The 22,227-nt window shown below is 39.8% G+C and overlaps 1 protein-coding gene and 1 pseudogene across 13 annotated transcripts in view; one reads left to right on the top strand and one right to left on the bottom strand.

Moving 5' to 3' along the window:
• The window catches only part of ZNF438 (zinc finger protein 438), a 403,052-nt gene that overhangs the window by 138,439 nt on the left and 242,386 nt on the right, over nt 1–22,227 (bottom strand). For 9 of the 13 annotated variants that reach the window (XM_077896922.1, XM_077896924.1, XM_077896931.1 and 6 more), the window contains exon 2: nt 6,166–6,345. The gene's annotated coding sequence lies outside the window, so the exon portion shown is untranslated. Of the gene's footprint in view, nt 1–2,078; nt 2,133–6,165; nt 6,346–7,258; nt 7,399–8,279; nt 8,305–22,227 lie in introns of those variants that run through there. The other 4 variants (XM_077896927.1, XM_077896930.1, XM_077896923.1 and 1 more) reach the window with 3 other exon arrangements.
• LOC144313717 (large ribosomal subunit protein uL13 pseudogene) lies at nt 1,547–2,438 on the top strand (annotated as a pseudogene).

Raw genomic sequence — 22,227 nt, 5'->3', positions numbered from 1 at the left:
ATTTGTTTCCCAGTCCTAAGTGCTTCCGATTTGATTTTATGACCAGTTTCTATCACTAAAAATGGTCCTTAACTTTCAGTCACTTGACAAACATTTCTTATTATGTTAGGTGCTCTATTAGGAAATGGATGAAAAGTACAATCTTTATCCTTAAAGAAATTATAGTCCAGAGGGAGCAAGCACCCAATAAACTGGCAGAATTAAATGGTGGTTAAGTGCTAAATGAGTGCCATTTACAAACTTGTATGGTTACACAGAAAAGGAACACCTGATTTCCAGGAATAAAATAAGAAAAGGTATCAGAGAAGTGAGGCAATAGCAGAGGCATCCCTAAGCTAAGTCTTGGAAGATAAGAAGGACCTTCCAAAGCAGTCAAGGGGGTAAGAGAAGTGTTTCAGGCAAGAAGAAAACATGCAAAGGCTCAAAAACTCAACAGCATTCAGAATGGAGGCAAGTTCAGTACTGAAGTAGAGTAAAGCAGAAGAGGGGAGAAAAGAACACTAGACAGGTGGGCAGAGACTCAATCCTGAAGCTCTTTGCTTGCATGGTACAGAGACTGGGTTTTATCTGGAAGATGCAGGAGTCCAAAGAATTTTGAGTTCAGGAATAATGTGATCAGATTTGCATTTAAAAAATCACTCTGCAATAGGAAAAGAATAAATAAGAGAAAATCAGATAGGAGATAGGATGAGCACTTTAGAGATCATTCTAGTGGCATAAGTGAAAAGAAATGAGTGCTCCAAATAAGCAGAGACAATAGGGATGAAGACAAAATGATGCATTTAAGGAATATTTAGAGTATGAAACATGAACTGACTGTGTATGGGGATAAAGGAGAATAAAAAAAACAAGGTGGGTTCCAGAGTTTACTTGAGAAAAAGGACACTGGTATTCATCAATAAGACAGAATACAGGAAGAACAAGAAATGCAGGTTTGAGGGATGCCTGGGTGGCTCAGTGGTTGAGCATCTGCCTTTGCCTCAGGGCGTGATCCCAGATTCCCAGAATTAAGTCCCACATCTGGCTTCCTGCATGGAGGCTGCTTCTTCCTCTGCCTATGTCTCTGCCTCTCTGTCTCTCTTGAATAAATACTTTAAAAAAAAAAAGTGCAGGTTTGAAACTCATGAAGAAGGTAGTAGTTAATAAAACCAATAATAACAAAAGTAAGCTCAAATCTATAAGCCCCAACTCAGACTTATTGAATTAGAAACTCTAGGGTGGAGCCCAGCAATCTGTATTTTTAATTGCCCTCCAGATGATTCTGGTGTACACTAAACCTGCAAAACTACTGATCCTGCCAAACACTGGTAAGACTGGCAAAAAACCACTCGTAATACTGGCAAAGGTTCATGCAATCAGGTGGACACTAATGATGACAGTAGGGAAAGGTTATTATGAGGAGGAGCAGAATCCAGATTACAGAAGATTTGAGGAATATGCTTTAAAAAGAGAAATGGAGACAGCACATATATACTCTTCTTCCAATATAGCCTGAAGAAGACAGACTTGAAGTAAAGATGATTAAAAAAATTATTAACACTTTCCCAGGCAGCTGCCAAAGATGGCGGAGGGGCAGGTGAGGAAGCTGGAGATTTTTTAGCCAAAGTCACATTGTCAGGAAGTCTGGCTTTAGATTCTGTATCCTTCTGCCTTCAACAATCACAAGTATATAACAAGCACTGGGTCCTGGTGCTCAGTGGCCGAGGCCATCTCCTGGGCTGCCTGGCAGCCACTGTAGCCAAACAGGTGCTCTGGGCTGCAAGGTTGTAGTTGTGCACTATGAGGGCATCAACATTTCTGGCAATTTCTACAGAAACAAGTTGAAGTACTTGGCCTTCCTCTGCAAGCAGATGAACACCAACCCATCCCGTGGCCCCTACCGCTTCCAAGCACCCAGCCGTATCTTTTGGTGGACAGCTCGAGGCATGCTGCCCCACAAGACCAAGTGAGGCCAGGCTGCCCTGGACCGCCTCAAGGTGTTTGATGGGATCCCACCACCCTATTAAAATAAAAAGCAAATGGTGGTTCCAGCTGCCCTCAAGGTGGTACGCCTGAAGCCTACACGAAAGTTTGCTTACCTGGGGCGCCTGGCTCACAAGGTTGGCTGGAAGTACCAGGCAGTAACAGCTACCCTGGAGGAGAATAGGAAGGAGAAGGCCAAGATCCATTACTGGAAGAAGAAGCAGCTTATGAGGTTATGGAAACAGGCCAAAAAGAATGTGGAGAAGAAAACTGACAAATACACAGAGTTCCTCAAGACCCATGGACTCCTCGTCTGAGCCCAATAAAATTGACTGTTTATTCCTCAAAAAAAAAAAAAAAATTATTAACAGAATAAAGTCCTCCAGAAGACAGAAAACGATTCAGAGCCCAAGCAGAGGAACTGGCCTTGGGAGGTATGGCAGGTACCAGTGGTTGCCTTCCCAGTCCACTCTCTTTCCAGGATAACAGAATCCCAATTTACCTCTTTTCTAAGAGGGCTGGAAGAATCTTGACTAGTCTAAGCCAATCACAGGACTTTATGTCTTTTGCCACTGATTGGTTTAGAAATGGGTTATATGAGGTACATTCAGCTAGTGAAGTCTCCTAAGAGGCTTTTGGGAAAGTTTTTTCACTCTAAAAAAAGACATAAAAGAGATGCTATAGCCTGAATTTTTGGGCTCCCCACCTCACAAAATTCACAGGTTAAAGCCCTAATCCCCATTGTGATGGTATTTGAAGGTGAGACCTTTGGGAAGTAATCAGAGTTACATTAGATCACGAGGGTGGAGCCCCCATAATAGTATTAATGTTCTTACAAAATGACAAAGAGACAAAGTTCTCTCTCTGCCATGTGAGGCAACAACAAAAAGGTGGTTGTCCTCAAACCAGAAAGAGGCCCTTACCATGAATCTTTAGGCAACTTGGACTTCCCAGACTCCATTAACTGTGCAAAACAGTCTAAGCCACCCAGTCTATACAGTATTTTACTATAACAGCCCAAACTGCTGCTGTACAAGACAAGAGATACCTTCCTTTCTTACAATCTTGGATACTCAGAATTGAGGATATAAATCTTGGAGCTCAAGGTGCCTGACATCTCCAGACCTGGAGGGGACAAGCCTGAGGACAAAAGCTAACAGGATGTTACAATGAAAAGACCCAAAGATCCTGAGAGCCTAATGACTGCAGTTAGCTGCTACATGAACCAACCATCAAACCATCTTTCTTCCAAAGTTCTAGTTATATGAGATCATAAAAGTTACTTATTATTTTCAGTTTCAGCTGGGTCTTCCTTTACTTGCCAGCTGAAAGCATTTTGATACAGAAAGGTATTTTCACTGAGAGGAGTGTCAATGAAATTAACTTTGCCTCTTGGAGACATGGGAATTTGAGAGAGTTTCAGACTAAAGTTTCATTTATTAAACAAATGAAGCTTATATAGATCTATTTTATAAAGAGACTGCCTTACCAGCTCTTTTCTGCTTTAAAATATGTAGTATTTCTAATGATAACAAAAGTCATGAAGATGATGGTGATAAGCTTATGCTTATTAAAGTATTTTTTAAAGCAAAGGCATTTTATCCTTGTACTGCTTACCTTCTGCATTTCATTTGACTTCAACAGTGAAATCATGGCAACACTTTCTACTTTCTGTTTATTACAATTTTTGTGTCTTAATTTTTCAAATTTTCTTGGTATATAACACTGTACCACAATGTAGTTTACAGAGGGAACCCTTAATTTGAAAGAACAACATTCCGAAAGCCAAACAATGTATAAAAAGATTTCTATTTTTATTTCCATACATTTTCTAATCTGTTCAAGAAAAGAAAACATTTCAACCAGATCTGTGGAATGATACCTTTGATTCCTTTATCAAGGGGTAGAAAGTCAACACTGTAGCCAGGTAGATAAACACCAGAGAAAGTACCATTTGAACACAAATAACAAGAAGCAGTAGAAACGTATGACTACCCAGGCAGTCCCCAAATGGTGAAAAACACAATTGGAAACTAAATTTTAAGACAGTTTTTGAAGCCCAAAACATTTTTCCTATAGAAACAATATTACTATGAGTCACTCACTGCGTTGCTGCGCCAGTCCACAAAACCCTTATAAAACCATATGCATAAAACTATTGTTTGAACTACACCCAGGCAGAATAATACTTTTTCCTTTGGAAAATACATCATTTTCTCCCTCCACCCTCTTCCGAGTCCCAGGAGAGTAGGCCTAGCCATGGACTCTGTTCACCTCTCCAATCTCATCGTTACTCTCTACATTGCACACTCTCTGGGTCAGCCACACTGCCCTCTTCAACCTGCAGAAATGCTGCTGTCGTGCCCTCCCTGACCTCTTCTAGATCACCTCTCTCAGCCTTCATGTCTCAACTTAAATGATACTTCCTCAAGAAGACAGTTCCTTATCCCCACACTGAGTCACAGGTTGCTGCTAGACTCTCGCACTCCAGTACTTCTTCCACTGTATCGTAATCACTTTGTTTATCCTCCTCATAATCTCTGTATTTGGGGCATCTTACTTGACACTATTTAGCCCTAGAATATAGATGAGTAGCTGTCATTTTGAAGATGTTTAACACATATTTGTTTGTACGAATGAGTTTACCTAATGAGGTACTTCATTTTTAACCTGGCCCACAGAATATTTACCTTTATCTATACCCATTACCAAGAGATTAAGCAGTTTTCCAAAAATTTCTCTACTCCTGAATTCATACCTACACATTGTTCATAGAAAGGAGGCTATCTATCCAATTTCTTCCACATGGATAGTTTATAAAGTAACTTAAATGGAGTGTTAAAATTCTAGCAAACATAAGTATATATTCTAATATTACCTTTATCTCTTTCTTACAGGTAATGTCATTCATTCGTTTTGGTTTTATTAACTATTTAAATTCAATTTAATTATCAGTGTATTATTAGTTTCAGAGGTTGAATTCAGTGATTCATCAGTTGCATACAACAGCCAGTGCGTGCTTATTACATCAAGTATCCTCCTTAATCCCCATCAACCAGTTACCATATCCTCCCACTCACCTCCCCTCTAGCAACTCTCAGTTTGTTTCCTATAGTTAAGAGTCTCTTATAGTTTGCTTCCCTTTCTGTTTTTTTCTTATATTATTTTGCCTTACCATCCTCTATGGTCATCTGCTTTGTTTCTTAAATTCTACAGATGAGTGAAATCATACAGTATTTGTATTTCTCGGACTTATTTATGTCCATCGACAAATGAATGGATAAAGAAGATGTGGCATATATTATACAATGGAATATTACTGGGGCATCAAAAAGAATGAAATCTGGCCATTTGCAATGATGTGGATGGAACCAGAGGGTATTATGCCAAGGTAATGTCATTCATTCTTAAGTTTTTACTGCAATCGATGAAATGCTAATTCCCAAATTTGTATCTCTAGACCTAATTTCTCTCTTACATTAAAAATCCAAATTTCCAGGTGTCTATAATTTTATACCTGAATGTAAGGACTTCACTCCAACATTTTTCTCTTGTGTTCCCCATTTCAGATAATGACATTACCACCTGGAAACTCAAACCTGACACTCAAATTCTCTTACTCTTGTTACTTAAAGATTGGTCCATGAACCAATAATGCTTGTTGTTTATCACCTGGAATCTTTTAGAAACACAAGACTGTGCCCCACTCTGGACCTGCTGAATTAGAATCTACCTTTTAACAAAATCCCCAGGCAATTCATATACACGTTAAAATCTGAGAAACACTGATCTATAATTCCTTTTCTCCTTACTCTCACAAATCAAGTCCACCAAGTCTACACAGAAAAATGTCTCATATATATTTCCTCCCGTCTATTTTTGTTACTGGCCTGATTTAAGCCATCACCTCTTGCCTGGAACATTGCAATGACCTTTTAGTTGATCTCATTTTTCTAATCCATTGGTTCTCATCCAGAAGTTCATAAGAGATACTCTTCTATACATACGCTATGAATTTGAGATAGGCCATATGGTTGGCAGAACAGAACTGTACATAATATAAAACCTGTCTTACCTATGTTGCAATCAAAATCTAGGGACACTTAGAAAAATGTCATATGGGAAAGCATCTAAAAGTAAAAGTAAAAACACTGAGAACCACTCCTCTTGAGTCTCCTCAGAACAATTTTTCCCCATACTGACCTGTTTTCTTTCCAAAATACAAATATGATCACATCATATTCCTCTCTAAAGTCTTTCAGTGGCTTCTGAACACGTCATGGACTTCCACATTTCCATCTTTCTGTTCATGCTTTCCTTTTTTTTTCTCCTTTTGGCAAAAATCTTGCTCATCTTCTGAAGTCCTGTTCAAGAATCATCTCACTGGAAAAAAAAAAAAAGTCATCTTATCTTGCCAATTTTCTTGGTAAATAACTGCTTCCCCCTTCCCCTGCACCCCACCATATGTTCATCATGTGATCATGGCTGCCTATCTTCCCTGCCAGACAAGGACTTCCCTGAAGGCATTCTGTATCTCAGTCACTGACAGATGGTAAATACTCAAAAAATGTAAAATCAGTCAATTACCATTTATATCTGACATCATCAAAGCTATAGAACTTATCACTGATAATGTGAATGCATTTATAAACTACAAAATACTAAGTACCATATATCTATAAGACGGAATCATTTCGAAAATAAAACAAAAAAGGAAAAGAACTTTTAAGCTAGATATACCCAAACATAGTAAAAGTTTAAAGCATATTTAAATATGCTTAATTCCCATTCACAAAAATGCAGCTAACCCTTATGAGCCCACAATCTGGGTAGGTCTACCTTGTTTCCTGATAGTTAAACCAGATAACTGGACAAAAAGAAGAGTTTAGCCTTTGGTAAAGAGAGGAGGAGATAAGTCTGCCAGCTGACTTTTTAAATTATATATTTTATCATAAAGATTAAAAAGTTATCTTTATGTAATAAAGAAAATTTTCTGTTATTTAAAATTGTTAAAAATTTATTTTCTGCATATTACTTCTCAAATGTGGTTACATCACACTAAACATACCATTTTGTATTCAGTTACAAAATTCTGCCATAAATTACACTCATAATTACACTTTCAGTGACCTCATTACTTTATCACCTTGACATACCTTTAGTTCATTAAAACATCCATCAAATCTCAGTAACTTAGTTCAACATTTATTGAACAGCTATGTGTCAGGCCCTGAGACAGCTGACCACCCCTAACCTCAAGAACCCCTACTCAAGTGGCAGGGGTTGACGCATTTACCTGGCACTGCACTGTAGTGCTGAACGCAAATCAAGGGTGGCTCACTAGCAGTGATAATTAGGGTGGGATGCCTCTCCCATCTGAGTGCTGCTCCCAAAGGATGAGAAGTCAACAGGACTTGGTCAGGGGGAAGATGGGAGAAATGTAATATGGACAAGGCAAAAGAATCTGAAATCACACATGTTCAGAGAAAGGCAGTGGCTAAGAGCATAGCACAAGAAACAAGTAAGCATGAATGGCTTCCACTTCATCAAAATCTCACCAGACCTGGGAGTTATTTTAACTTCTAGTACTTGCAAGAGAATAGAAGGGGTAACTCAAAGTGGATTTAAAATGTATTTCTTTGATTACCTGTGATGATGAACATATTCCTACATTTTTATTACTAATTATATTACATATCTGTTAAAATTCTCTGTCCACTTATGTACTAAGTCTTGACATTTTTTTCCTCATTAAGTTTAAGAGAACTCTTCAAGCATTATAGATATTAACCCTTAATCACACCTGATAGGAGCACTTTTCCCAGTCTATTATTTTCTTCATTGTGAATAAGTCTTAAATGTCATATATTCACGCTGACCTATCAATTCTTTGGTGAGTTTTTCACTGCTCCAATACTAAGTTACTATACTGATTTACTGAGCTATCACAAACCTGATAAATATTACATTCTATTTTCTTTTTTTTTTAAAGATTTATTTGAGAGAGAAAGAGAGAGAGCAAGCATGTGCAAGCTCCAGGGGGAGGGGCAAAGGGAGAAGGAGAGAGAGAGAGACTCCCCACTAAGCACAGAGCCCCATGTCTGGCTGGATCTCATGACCCTAAGATCATAACCTGAGCCTAAATTAAGAGTCAGACACTTAACAAACTGAGCCACCCAGGTGTCCCTACCTTCTATTTTCTACTGAGTTTTCTAAAATGTGATTTTAAAAATATTTAGCTCTTGATATCAGCTAGACTTGACAAAGACATGATATACACAACACTGACATATAGCCATTAATCTCCCTCTTCCTACCCTGCTTCCATTTCCTTTGCCAAAATATAGCTAGAGAATTCTTTTTTATGTCTTCATTCCTTTTAATTCAAATTCTCTTACCTAACAATGCTACAAATAGAACAGCAGGAGCAGGTGTCCTATTGCACTATCTTTAGAGATGGCCCTGAGACATCCACACCCTCTATGAAAGAATTAAGAATTAATATTTTAAGGTACATATAAGGACACAAAATACTTAAAGGATGCATTTTATGCAACACAATAAAAATCAGCACTAATTCTGAAGTAATCCTGGCAACATTTCTCTTCTAAGTCCCCCAAACTAGAAACAATCTGTGTTTTCTTTGAGGGCTTGACATGCCATAGCCTTTTGACTTCATGTTATGATAGTCAGTTTTCAAGTTAGAAAGGGGGACTTAGTCAAGTGGTTTTCAGTTGAGCATGTCTGACTCCCATGGAAGCTTGGAAACTGGAGGGGAGACGGCACATTTTATTTTATTTTTTAAATCCAAAAAAATTTTTATTGGTGTTCAATTTGCCAACACACAGAATAACACCCAGTGCTCATCCCATCAAGTGCCCCCCTCAGTGCCCGTCACCCATTCACCCCCCCCCCTCCGCCCTCCTCCCTTTCCACCACCCTTAGTTCGTTTCCCAGAATTAGGAGTCTTTATGTTCTGTCTCCCTTTCTGAGAGACGGCACATTTTAGATGTTACCATAAGGGAGCATACCTTCCTATCAGTGAGGATCCTAAGTATTTCACTTCATAGAAGGCAATCTTGTACAACAAAAATTGATCTCACCCCAAGTGCCAATGGCCACTTTACGTTAGCTTACAGGGCAATATGACTTGCTTCCAATATCTAATGAAGGCAAATCTCCTGACTTCTCAAGTGGCAGGTTGTTCTATCCAACCTGCCATAGGTATATGTTTCACAGTGATAGGGCCTGCCCCAGGAAAGACTGTGAAGTGTACCTGGCTGGACTGGATGTCCTCCTTACTCCTCCTAAGAGGACTCTCGCTTTACTGGCCATTCTGGCCTGGATTCATTCAAGTAACATCCCCACAAGTTTCTGGGCTATGGCTACACTCTTCTCACTCTGATCCACCAAACCTGTTTCCTGCAAGTTTTCAGCAAATAACTTGATAAACATATCACACTAAGATACTAATCTCATATAATACAATATACTCTTCTTCCCCAGGATAGCTGTATCAAAGGCTTAATCCAAAGATACCACTTCTTACCATCTCTTTTATTACCACCCTGGTCTAAGCTACTCTACCCTCTTTCTCCTGGATCACCATAGCAGTTTCTCAGTGAGTCTTCCTGCTTCAATCTTGTAACACATAGTCACTTCTCAATAGTGATCTGACCTAAGTGAGCTCCTATCATTTCCAAGCCCAGAATCCTCTGATAGCTTCCTAGTTCACTCAGAATAAAAGCCAAATATCTCCAATGGCCAGCAAGGCCATACATGGAAGGAGGAAAGCTGGAGGAAGAGTGTATCAGAGAGAAATAACAGGAGTCTGTTTTGGACATGTTAAATATGAGATGCTTATGAGACATTCCAGTGGAGCTGCAAGGAAGGCACTATCCTTAGATCCTCAGAAGAGAGCTTTAGGTTAGATAAATGGTTTTTCACCCAAGGTGATTCTGTCCTCCAGGAGACACTCGGCAATATGTAACACATTTTTGGTTGCCACTTCTGGGACAGAGGAGGTTCTACTGGCATCTAGTAGGTAGAGACCAGAGATGCTGCTGAAAATCCTACAGTGCACAAGACAGCCCCCCTGACAAACACTGACCCTGCCTAAGATGTCGCTGAGAAGATTTATGCTAGAGAAATAAATATGGGAGACATACTCAAACAGATCAAATTTTAAACCAGAAGTGCAAGGTAAGGAAAATATGAGGAGCTCCTCTTTCAGCAGGCACAGATAAAAGTGGAGGAACCAAAACAGAATACAGGAAAGGGTCAGCCAGAATGGGAAAAGGCAACACAGGAAAGGGTGGAGGGCCAAAGACCAAGAGAAGAGTGTTCTTGAAAGGGGGCTCAACAGTAGTCCACTTCACAGAAAACAGCCAAGATGGTAAGTGACACCGGTTGGGGATAAGGTGTTTGGAAGAATGGAGGAGGTGGGCCACAGGAGTAAGACCACAGAGGCAGGTGGGAAGGCTGCTGGGCAAATGTGAGGCTGCCACGGACATCACTCAAATGTAACCAACAGGCAGGTAATTGAGCTCCTCTAGTCCTCCAGCTTTGTCAGATTAGGAGAGGGCAAAGGAATCAGGGAATTTGCAGGGGAACAATTTGAACTGAGGCAGCTGGGTTGGACAAGGAAGAACTGATGCCAAAGGGAATTCATGAAGGGGGGGGGGGGGTGATGGACTGAAGGTTTTGATGAATCATAAACATGTTTCCATATCAAATATACTCCTCTACCATGCTCTCAATTGTCCCATATTCAAATACCCTATTTCTTGATATCATTAAAGTAAATGGGATTTTTACCTTAGTCAGAAAGACCTCTTTACTATAGGAACACTGCTAACAATCCTATTTACTTTGCCACACCAGGACCAAACAGCATTTGTGGAAAAGACCATGTAATCATGAAAGATAGGCTAAATAACCCTGTCACGGGTTAAAATGCAGGCTTTTTCATTTGCTAATGATGCATCATTAAATGACTTACTTTAACCTCTCTCTGATTCTAACTCTCTTCACTCAACAGACTGTGGTAGGCATAGCAGGCACACAATGCCCTTCAAGGACATCCACATCCTAATCCCTGCAATCTGTGAATTGGTTATGTTATATGGCAATGAGGAATTAAGGCTCCTGATCAACTGACCTTAAAAGAAGGAGAGTATCCTGGAATAAACACCCAGGTGGACCCACAGGAACCACCAGGGATCTTAGAGGGAAAAGAAAGAAACGTTTAAGAGTCAGAACCAAAAAGACTGCCTGAGAGACTTGACCCCCCACTGCTGGCTTTGTAGATGGAAGGAGGGCCACCAGTCACATGTTGTGGGCAGCCTCTAGAAGCTGGATAAGACAAGAAGGAGGTCTGCCCTAAGACCTCCAGAAATGAATGCAATCCTGCGGACACTCAGTAATACCCGTTTAGGGCTTCTGATCCCCAGAACTATAGAATAATAAATCTGTGTTTAAGTCATTAAGTTTTTCTCAATTTATTACAGAACAATAGGAAACTAACACATAGGTAAATGAATCAATTTCAGAATCTGTGTAGAGTAACTAGGAAAAATAAATATGCATAAGTACTAAACAGAATGCCTAGGATACATACAGGAAACATTTAAATAGCTGCTATTAGGATTATTAGTGCTAATACTATCACAGCACCAAAACCAATGGTAGTCAAGAGAAAGAACCCTGACTCGGTTCTAGAACTTACTCAACTCTGTGACCTAAGACATCTTGGTTAACCTTAGTTACCCTATAGGGCCCGTTTCTTTCACTTATAAAACAAAATGAGGTGGCCTAGAATACACGACTCCTAAAATTTCTTCCAGCTCTAAAATTTTATGATTCAAAAACCTAATTCCTTAATGACATTCTACTCATTGCTAATTAACAGATTCAGAAAATCCTATTAAATAAAAACAGTAAGCCAAGCAGTTTTCATTTAATGTTTCAACATTTTCAATATTTTATATTGCTGAGTTACAGCCTTATAAAGTTGAGTCATGGCATAAAAATCACAGAGCTGCAAGTGAAAATATCTAAGTCATCCTGCTACTATTTAAAGGCCTCACAGTCAAACTACAATAATATCTTCTCAAGTAGCTCAAAGTATATTCCCACACATTACCTCATTTATTCTTTTTTTAATAGCTTTATTGAGACATAATTCATATACTATGCAATTAACTCTTTCACAGTAGACGATTCACTGGTTGGTATATTCGTGGAGTCATAAAACCATCACCTCAGGGAATCTCTGGATGGCTCAGTGGTTTAGCACCTGCCTTCAGTCCAGGGCGTGATCCTGGAGTCCTGGGATTGAGTCTCACATCAGGCTCCCTGCATGAAGCCTGCTTCTCCCTCTGCCTCTTTCCCTCTCTCTGTGTGTGTGTGTGTGTGTCTTTCACGAATAAATAAATAAAATCTTAAAAAAAAAATCACAAGCAATTTTTTCAAGCATTTTTTAAAATTTTCATTTATTTATTTATTCATGAGAGAGAGAGAGAGAGAGAGAGAGAGAGAGGCAGAGACACAGGCAGAGGGAGAAGCAGGCTCCATGAAGGGTGCCTGACGTGGGACTTGATCCCGGGTCTCCAGGACCACGACCTGGGCCCAAGGCAGTGCTAAACCGCTGAGCCACCCGGGCTGCCCCGCAAACAATTTTTTAGACCATTTTAATCATTCTAAAATGAAACTCTATGCGTTAGCAGTCACTCCGCATCTCCCTTCTCCAACCCCTTCTAGTCTCTGACCTACTTTCTGTCCCTATGATTGCCCTATTCTGGACACTTTGTAAAATGGAATCATACAACATTGGGCAATTTGTGTGTCCAACTCCTAAGCATGTTTTAAGATTTGTCCACTTTGTAGTGTTAGTACTTTATTCCTTTTTCATGATGAGAAATATTCCATTGGATTGTATGAATAATATACATGTTTTGCTTATCCACTCATCAGCTGATGGACATTTGGGTTGTTTCCATGTCTTAACTATCTGGAATAATGCTGCTATGAACATTAGTATATAAATGTTTACATGGATATGTGTTTTGAGATCTCTGGGGTATGGCCCTAGGAGTGGAATTGCTAGGTAACACATGGTAACTCTATTTTTTAATCTTTTAGAGAACTGCTAAGCTGTTTTCTGAAGTGGCTGCCTCCGTTTTTCCCATCAGCAATGTATGTTTGTTCTAATTTTACCACATTCTTACCAACACTTGTTATTACCTTTCATTATAATCAAACAGTTGGTATGAAGGGCTATCTTTTGAGATTTGGACTTGTATACCCCTATGAGTAATGATGCTGAGCATATTTTCATGAGTTTATTTACAGTTTATAACTCTTCTTTGGAGAAATGTCTATTCAGGTCCTCTGCCCATTTTTTAATCGTGTTGTTCTTTTTATTACTGAGTTGTAAGAGTTCTTTATAAATTCTGGATACAAGTCCATCATCAGATAACTGATTTGCATATATGTATTTTCTTCTACTCTCTATACCTCATCCAATCTTAGTGCAGTTACTTACACTCAATAAACAAAGTCTGTGTTGCTATCCTCATTTTACCAGAAGAATTAGCATTTTACACAATTAAACAGACTTGTCAACTGGCAGACTCAAAAAAAAAACTTATAGTTATGCTCCTATTTTTATTAATTTAAAGAAGCCATATATTCATGGCAACACTGTGATAGCACACCCAGGGAGGTGCTTCATTCTACCATGATACTGCCTGTATCAATAACCAGACAGTATTATTTCCACAATTATATCAAAGATGATTCATCCATTCATTCAAAAAATAGTTATTAAGTGTTATGTGGCAGGTGTTGTGCTCAGGATGCATCAGTGAACATGACCAAATCCTTCATTAACCTTAGAATTTGGCAGTGTTATACAAAATCCCTAGTGCTAAATCAATTTCTTAATGGCAAACAGTCCAAATAAAGAAATTTATCTTAGTGCTTAAAAATCTACCCTTAACTCAGAAGAAACACTGCAGATTTTAATGCAAGGGATACCCTATTTTTCTTTTAAAAAAAAATAAAAAAATAAAAAATAAAAAAATAAAAAAAATAAAAAAAATCCGAAGCATCAAACTTATTTTGTGGCCCAGGATAATCTTGTTTTGAGTATTGACTTTACTAGGCCATCATTTGGCTCTTATAAATTCTTTTTATAATGCAGCAATGTTTACTTTAATGACATCTGTCAAAATGAAACCAGAATAAATGAGGAAAATACTCATATTTTTACCTTTAACCAGAAAGCCTGAAGGCTCAAAGTCTATATTATAGTCAGTTCCTAACCCATGTGAATAAAAATGTTGTCATAGCTCCATTAAACATAAAAACAAAAATACAGAGTTACAAATCCAACCACCTGAAAAGGTAGTTCTAACCTTGTCTATGAAAGTATCCTTAATGCAAAGCAGAGGGACTGAATAATCCCCTGGAGACTGAAGGCCATGCACTAAATGGCCCACACAATCTACATCTCTTGGCCTTACGTTTTGTTCCTTAAAGGGTTCACACAAATGTTACATTCCAAACTATCATACACCTATTTTCCTATTTACAAAAAAGTTGGCATTTTTAATTAGTCAATAAAAGAATTTGTCAACATCTCATGGTTCATAATTAGAGCTGCATTCATTTTTTGCTGTGCAAATTCAGTAAATTTAATAACAGCCAGAGTAAAACTAACATTTGGGATGATATGCCATGCCTGCCTCACAGTTTTCAGTGTCCTCAACAGACCACTTTGTACACGGAGTCTGTGCATCCCACCACCCAGCCAGCGAGGAGCCAGCGGCTGAGGCGGCACAGGCTGAGCGTGGATGGTGTGACCTGAGCTGATCCGGGAAGGGAGGTGGCAGCACACATCAGTGCTGGGCTCTTGCACGCTGTGGGCTGAGAGGCGTGGGGTTCACGGGAGGTGTCAGGGGTTGCTTCAGGGAGTGAGAACAGGGCTCAGTGGGCAGAACACAGCGCTGCCAGCTCCCCTCGACCCTACTTCCGCCCCTACTTCTCACACTGTGGCCTCCAGGGAAGTTTTCTGAAGACTACAATCAGACTCTGACGAAAAGGTCTGTAAACCTAAATCTAGAGAAGTCTTGGCTAGGCAGACAGCAGTATGCATCACATCTGAAAGACCAATGACGACAAAAATGGGAGAATGAATAATGAAGCTGGTGAGGAGCAGAGTCAAAAACAGGAAAGGGTGCGGCAGAAACCAAGGGTCGGGGTCAGACCTTTATCCACTGGAAATAATGCCTATTGTGGACTGGGTGTGTCTGCTTAAAAGAGCAGCAGTGGGATCCTTCACCCAGAAGCATTCAATTGCTGAAATCTTCAACTCCAATACGCTACTTATGGGCTACATTCTCATACCCTTCTAGCTCTTTAAATTCCTTTCCTACCATTGCCAATCAAAACTCCACAGAACAGCCAACGTGAGCCTTCGGCACAGAACCTTCAGTAAAGTAAAACAGATCACATCACTTCTCTGATTCAAACCTTCCAATGGCTTTCCTATGACACTTGAATGAAATCCCAGATCCCACTTGCAGGCCTAAGGTATCATGGCCCTCAGGAATTCCACTCTCCTCCTCACTCACGCTCCCCAGTTACCTGGCCACTCCTCATGCAAGCTCTGGGCCAGGGCTCTTTCCTGCCATTTGCACACTCTGGGATGCTCTTCCAATTGCTGTGCCTTCCAAGTCTCCACTCAAAGGTCATCTCCTCCAAGAGCCTTTTCTTGTTCATATCACCTAAAATAGCATCTGCATCACTCTCTACCCTCTTACCCTTCATTTTTCTTCTTAACATTTTTGTGTGTGTAAATATATATATATATATATATATATACACACACACACATATATATATATATACACACACACATATGTATATCTGTTTATTATCTACCTCCCCTCTAGAAATAAGCTCTAGCAGGGCAGGAACTTTGTTTTGATGACTGTTTTGATCTAAGGAGCCACTCCACAGAGAATAGTGTCTGGAAGATAAATGATCAACATTTATTCAATGAATAAATGAATAAATCATACCTAATCTTAACATGTTTAAGATTCCAGGTTTTCCCCATGCCCTCTCTATTCTTTTCCTGATCCATCAACCAAACTCTAGGCTTCACTTCCTGCCCTCTATACACCTAGGATCTGATCATCCAGCTTTGCCTACTCCCTTGCCTAAAGTGAACTTTCTTGCTGGCTTGTCCTTCCTCTAAACCAGTCTGAGAACCTACTTCTCCACTCCCACACCCAGACTAGAGATCACTGCTTTCAAAGCCCCAACCAAGGGGACTGGAGCCTCTCCAAGTACATGGCCTCCCATCTCCAGTAGGCTCTTGATCACTACATCAGGCTCTTTGTGGGCTCTCCCAAATCCCACAGAATCAATTCCAAACTTCATCACTTTCTTTAAGCTTCCTCTTCTCCCCTCCACTTAGCAAATGATATCACCTCCACTCCAACAACCACTCTCTTACCTCCTTCCTGAGAGGGAGGGAGGAAGGATGCCCCTCTTCCTCCTCAAAGCTCACCTCCAACCAGGCTCCAAAACTCAAGCCACCTCTCTTCCTAAGGGATCTGATGCCATCATTTATCCACCTTCCTCTCTCAAATCTTCCACTTCTTTCTGACTCCCTCCCCCCCAACAAAATGCTTAAAGCTCTCCCATTATAAAACAAATGAACAAACAAATCTCATCTACTCCCCCAGGTATGATGGCTCTCTTTCCTGCCACTGTCCTACTTGTGCCTTCCCCTTTGCAGCCTGTGTCTTGAAAAGAGGCTTTAAGTTCATTATTTCTACCACTCCCACCAACACTCCCAATTCACTACTCAACCTTTGCAATCTGGATTTTGTGCAAACATAACTCTCCAAAATATAGATGACTTCTTACCTGAAAATTCATTCCGAATTTATAAGACCTGTCAATTTAATATTGACATTCTCAATTTTAAAATGCTTATCTCAGGGATCCCTGGGTGGCTCAGGGGTTTAGCGCCTGCCTTTGGCCCAGGGCATGATCCTGGAGTCCTGGAATCAAGTCCCACATCAGGCTCCCTGCATGGAGCCTGCTTCTCCCTCTGCCTGTGTCTCTGCCTCTCTCTCCCTCTCTCTCTGTGTCTCTCATGAATAAATGGATAAAATCTTTAAAAAAAAAATGCTTATCTCTTGGCTTCAGTAACATTACTCTTTCTTGGTGTCCTCCTCTTTTGGACTTTTCTTCACAGGTTGCTTTGTTACTGACTGTGATCTGAGAAGAACCCCCTGCATGTGGTGTAGCAGTTAAAAGCCTGGGCTGTCTAGCTTGGACTGCCATAACAAAATACCACAAGTGGGTGGCTTAAAGAACAAAATTATTTTTCTCAGTCTGGAGGCTGGAAGTCCCAAGATCAAGATGCCTATATAGTCTGGTTCTGGTGAAAACCTTCCTCCTGAGTTACAGACAGCTGCCTTCTCACTGTATCCTCATAAGGCAGAGACCTCTGGGGTCTCTTCCTCTTCTTATAAGGACACCAGTTCTATAGGACCTATTGGATCACCCTTATGACCTCATTTAACTTCAATCACCTCCCTAAAAGCCTTATCTCCAAATATAGTCACATCAAGGATTAAGGTTTCAACATATAAATTTGGGGGGGGGGATCCCTGGGTGGCTCAGCGGTTTAGCGCCTACCTTCATTCAGTCCAGGGCCTGATCCTGGAGTCCTGGGATCGAATCCCGCATCAGGCTCCCTGCATGGAGCCTGCTTCTCCCTCTGCCTGTGTCTCTGCCTCTGTGTGTGTGTGTGTGTGTGTGTGTGTGTGTATCTCTCATGAATAAATAAATAAAATATTTTTTTAAAATAAATAAATAAATAAATAAATAAATAAATAAATAAATAAATAAATAAATTGGGAGGGGGGAGAGGAATGCAATTCAGTCCATAGCAGTCAACAGCAATACACATGTGGTAAAACCAAATGTTATATAACAATAATTGTACAAGTATAAGAACTCTTCAGCAACAAAGAAAATATTCACATGAAAATATCAAGATACAAAATTTCTATAACAATATGTAAATACGCATATGAAATAAAACGGAAATCACGAGTGATGTGCAAATAAAAGAGTTTCCTTATTTCTAAACTCTGTTAGATTATTTGAAAGACAAACAGGAAGAACATATAAGAGAATATTATTTCCTTCTTCTTTCACAGGAAGAATATATAAGAATATATAAGAATATCTTCCTTCATTCTTTCACAGGAAGAATATATAAGAGAAAAGCTTCAAGTGAAAAAAAATCACTAAGAACAACTCCAAATCTAATCTTCCATGTTTGTTTCCTGTTTTCCTTACTGCCCTCTGTATAGGCTAAACTGCAGTAACAAGACCAGGAATGTGGCAGCACAAACAAAAGAGGAGTTCACTTCTCTCTTATGTAGCCCAGACAAGTGGTCCCAGGAAGGTGGGCAGTTCTCTGCAGTCCAGAGACTGAGACTCCTTCCCTCCTATCCTGCCACTCCCCTGGGGCACTGCCCTTGCCTGTACAATGGAAGCTGGCTCACCCACACCTCATCCACAGGGCAGGGCAAAAAGAATATAACAGCATTATTTAAATACAAATGTGTTTTAGAAGGTGTACTCCTCACTTCTATCCACTAGCCAAAACTTAGATATGCGGTCTCATCTGGCTACAAGGAGCCTAAGAAATAAGAGCTAGATGCCAGTAAAATATCAGAGGTGGGAGTGCCTCCTTCCCACTCAAACATTCCTCTCCTTTTCTAAAGGGATAACCTGAAGTCCCATCCAGTTACTGGATTCAGCTCAAAGTCTAAGATCTCTGGGTGATACACAACCTCTCCAAAAGATACCAATGTGTCTCTGTCCCAGTCAGGTGACCTACAAACTACTAGATAAGTAATGCTGCTCTCTATCCCCAGCATTACAGCCAATACACAATGGAATACAAATAAGATTAATGTAATTAAGTCTTCCATTTTGAAAAGAATGGCAAATACTATTCTTACCAATGATGGAGTACTACTACATAGGAATGGCAAAGAATCCTCCACTCTACCAGGAAAGAAAATTCCTTGGTTAAAATTTAGTTCTGGGGAGGGAGCAACACTCACCTTTGTGGGACTCTATGGGAATTTGGAGTCTTCTTTGGCACCCTCCTCCACCCTGTCCTGCTCTCTCATAATCTCCCTGAGAGCCTTGCCTGGACCTGGGGTTCTCATTCCAGGGTCTGCTCTGGGGCCATCTCAGCTTTACTGGTTCTATCTAGTCCTCCACTCCTCAGGAAAAAAAAAAAAAAAAAAAAGAAAGAAAGCAAAGCAAAGCAAAGCAAAGAAAAAAAGTACAAGGGGACGGACTCTCATGTCCCTTTGTCTACTGGAGTCTGGAAGATACTTTCTTCCATTATCCTTTCTGGCAAACCATGAAGTGAACATGGGACAGTACATGCTCCAAAGAGGCAGGAACGAGCTAACAGCTTATTTCCTGGGGGGTACATGTTTGGGGGGGTCAAAGGTTGCTTTGGTTGGTTGTCAAACAACGTCAAACCATCACAGGTTTTGGCAAGCTAAACTTGTGACATCTTTATCAACACAATTCTCTCAAAAATCTCCACAGATCTCTTTGTCTTCAGTCAGTGCCCCCAGAAAGTAACCACAACTAAAGGTTTAGTCTGGTGGTAGATACTAAGCTTGTCAATTCTGTCCTGTTATTATGACTTGACCTCTGAGGCAGATTCATTCCTCTCTCCCTTGAATTAAGGTTAGCTAAATTGAGAGCATCTCGTTCACACGGCAGGATGATAATACCACCACCACACCCCTTCACGTCCGGTCAAGCTATGTGACTTAAAATGTTCTTCCTGCCTGAGTGACTTCAGGCTCAGCCACTTGATTAGCTTCAGCCAATAAAATGTGAACAAAAGTAACATATGCTACTTCCAAGCAGCTGGTTCTGCTATGTCTCCTTTCCCTCTGAAACAGAACAGTGATGTCCCCAAAAAGCCTCTTCCTTTGGCTCAGAGTGACAGAGGATGGTGGAACAGAGCCATAGACATGTCATGAGTAAGAAATAAACTTTTGTTGTTGTTGTTGTAGGAAACTAAAACCTTCTATTTGTAACTGGAGGTTTACCTAACTAACTGACTGGTTCAAATGGGAAGATAAATCTTTTTTTTTTTTTTTTTTTTTTTTAGAGGGAAGATAAATCTTAACATGATCCTTGCCTCACCTGGCTTCCACTTTTCTCTGGCCAAGAAAATCTGACAAAGGTTCCTGAAAATGAATATAACCTCTTGCTGTTTGGGAAAAAGAAAATAACTTTTCCAAGCCCGCAATACCCCCATACTACTGTCCTTTCAGTCAGTGCAGTAAGAGCATAGGCCATGGGCAACTCTAATTGCAAACTAGCCAACTGTTCTCTTACTTGACACCCTCTTTCAGCTCCTTGCTAAAGCAGCTAGCCAACTCGTGTGAGCAGGCTCACATTAGCAGTCTTTCTAACCACCTGGAGGTACAAACTGGACACACACATGGATGCCTTTCCAAGTTATCAGAAATGACAGCTCCATCAAGAGTTGTACCATTAGCATAAAAGTGGGTCACCACTTTTCCAGCTTACAACATGGTGTCTACTCTCTGCTGACCACCTACTCAGCCAGTGTCATGTATTTAAGCTATTAATTAGTGCAACACCACACTTCAGGTACCAATTTTGGCATTAAATTGAGTATGGGTACAGATGCTGTGATTAAATGATGACAAATACGGTGTCTCAAACAAGAAAGTTTATTCTCTTCCTGGAAATAGTCCAGAGACAGGCCAGTGCTTAGGGGAGGGTGAGTAGTAGTTGGTTCTGTTCCACAAGGTCATCCAGGACCTAAGCTGACAAGGGACGGCTCTGCCATCCTCATCACAGGATGTCTACCTCTGGGTTCAAGGCAGTTGTTGCTGTCTTCTAGTCAGTAGGAAGGCGAGGGTGGCATAGGGAGAGGAACAGGACAAGCACCTCATCTTTAAGAAGATAACCCAGAAGTTGCACATACCACTTTTGCTCACATTTAATTAGTCCAAACCTAATCTAATGTAGACATTTCCTATAGTCAGGGGAAGTTGGAAGCTACAGTCTCTAAGAGAGGTTCAGATACTAACAGAGAAAAGGATATCCTAAATACCGGGGAAGAATGAATAGTCTGCCATATCTCACACAACATATTCACCAGAGTCATCAGAGAATTTTTTTAGAAGTATATTTCAGATTTCAGCTTACAACCTCCACTGGCTTCCTCTTTCACTAAAGCAAAAAAACCAAAGGCCTCACAGGGCCTACAACCCCCATGCAATCTGCTCTCTCCATTACCTCTCTCTCTTCATTTCCTAATACTCTTCCCTTAAAATAAACACTAAATATATTAAAGATCTAAACTTGAAATGTAAAACTATGAAGCTAATGAAATAAAAAGTAGGATGACCTATTTGTGACCTTGGAATATTTTAAATAAAATATTTAAGATCTCAAAAGTATAAAAAATATGGGAACATCCTGGTGGAACTGAAAGAATTGACTCCATCAAAATTAAGGACTTGTTATTCAACAAAAAGCATTATAAAGTTAACAAGCAGACAGAAGATTGGAAAAATGTTTGCAACTTCTAAAAAAAAAAAGCAGCTAATATCCAGTGTATGCCAAGAATTCTTGAAGATAACAAGAAGACAGGAAATGCAATTAAAAATTTGGTAAGAGACAGCAGCAGACAATTTACAGAGAGTAAAGTTGTCAGATTAAATACAGAATGCCCCATTAAGTTTGAATTAAAGATAAGCAATAAAAAAATTTAGTATTAAGTATATCCCAACTAATGTGAGGGTATATACTTATACTAAAAACATATTTGTTGTTTATCTAATATTCAAATTTAACAAATTGTCCTGTATTTTTATTTGCTAAATCTGACAACTGAAGGTGAAATCTACATGGTTAACAAGTGAAGGAAAAGAAATTCAGCTCCACTGGTAATTAAAGTGTAAAATAAAACTATGAGATACCATTTTATACCCATTATATTAGTAGATAACTCTTGTTTTTTCCATCTTACTACAGAAGATGATTTAACTTAGAATTCTTTTTTTGATCATATCACTAGGCAATAACAACTCAACTATTCACTGAATATGCACAGAGAAAAACCACATTTCAAATCCATTATTTCATACA

The sequence above is a fragment of the Canis aureus genome, chromosome 5 (genome assembly GCF_053574225.1).
Source record: "Canis aureus isolate CA01 chromosome 5, VMU_Caureus_v.1.0, whole genome shotgun sequence".
NCBI classification, from domain to species: domain Eukaryota; kingdom Metazoa; phylum Chordata; class Mammalia; order Carnivora; family Canidae; genus Canis; species Canis aureus.
The sequence above is the reverse complement of the archived record's forward strand: the minus strand, read 5'-3'. Positions and strand labels throughout refer to the sequence as shown.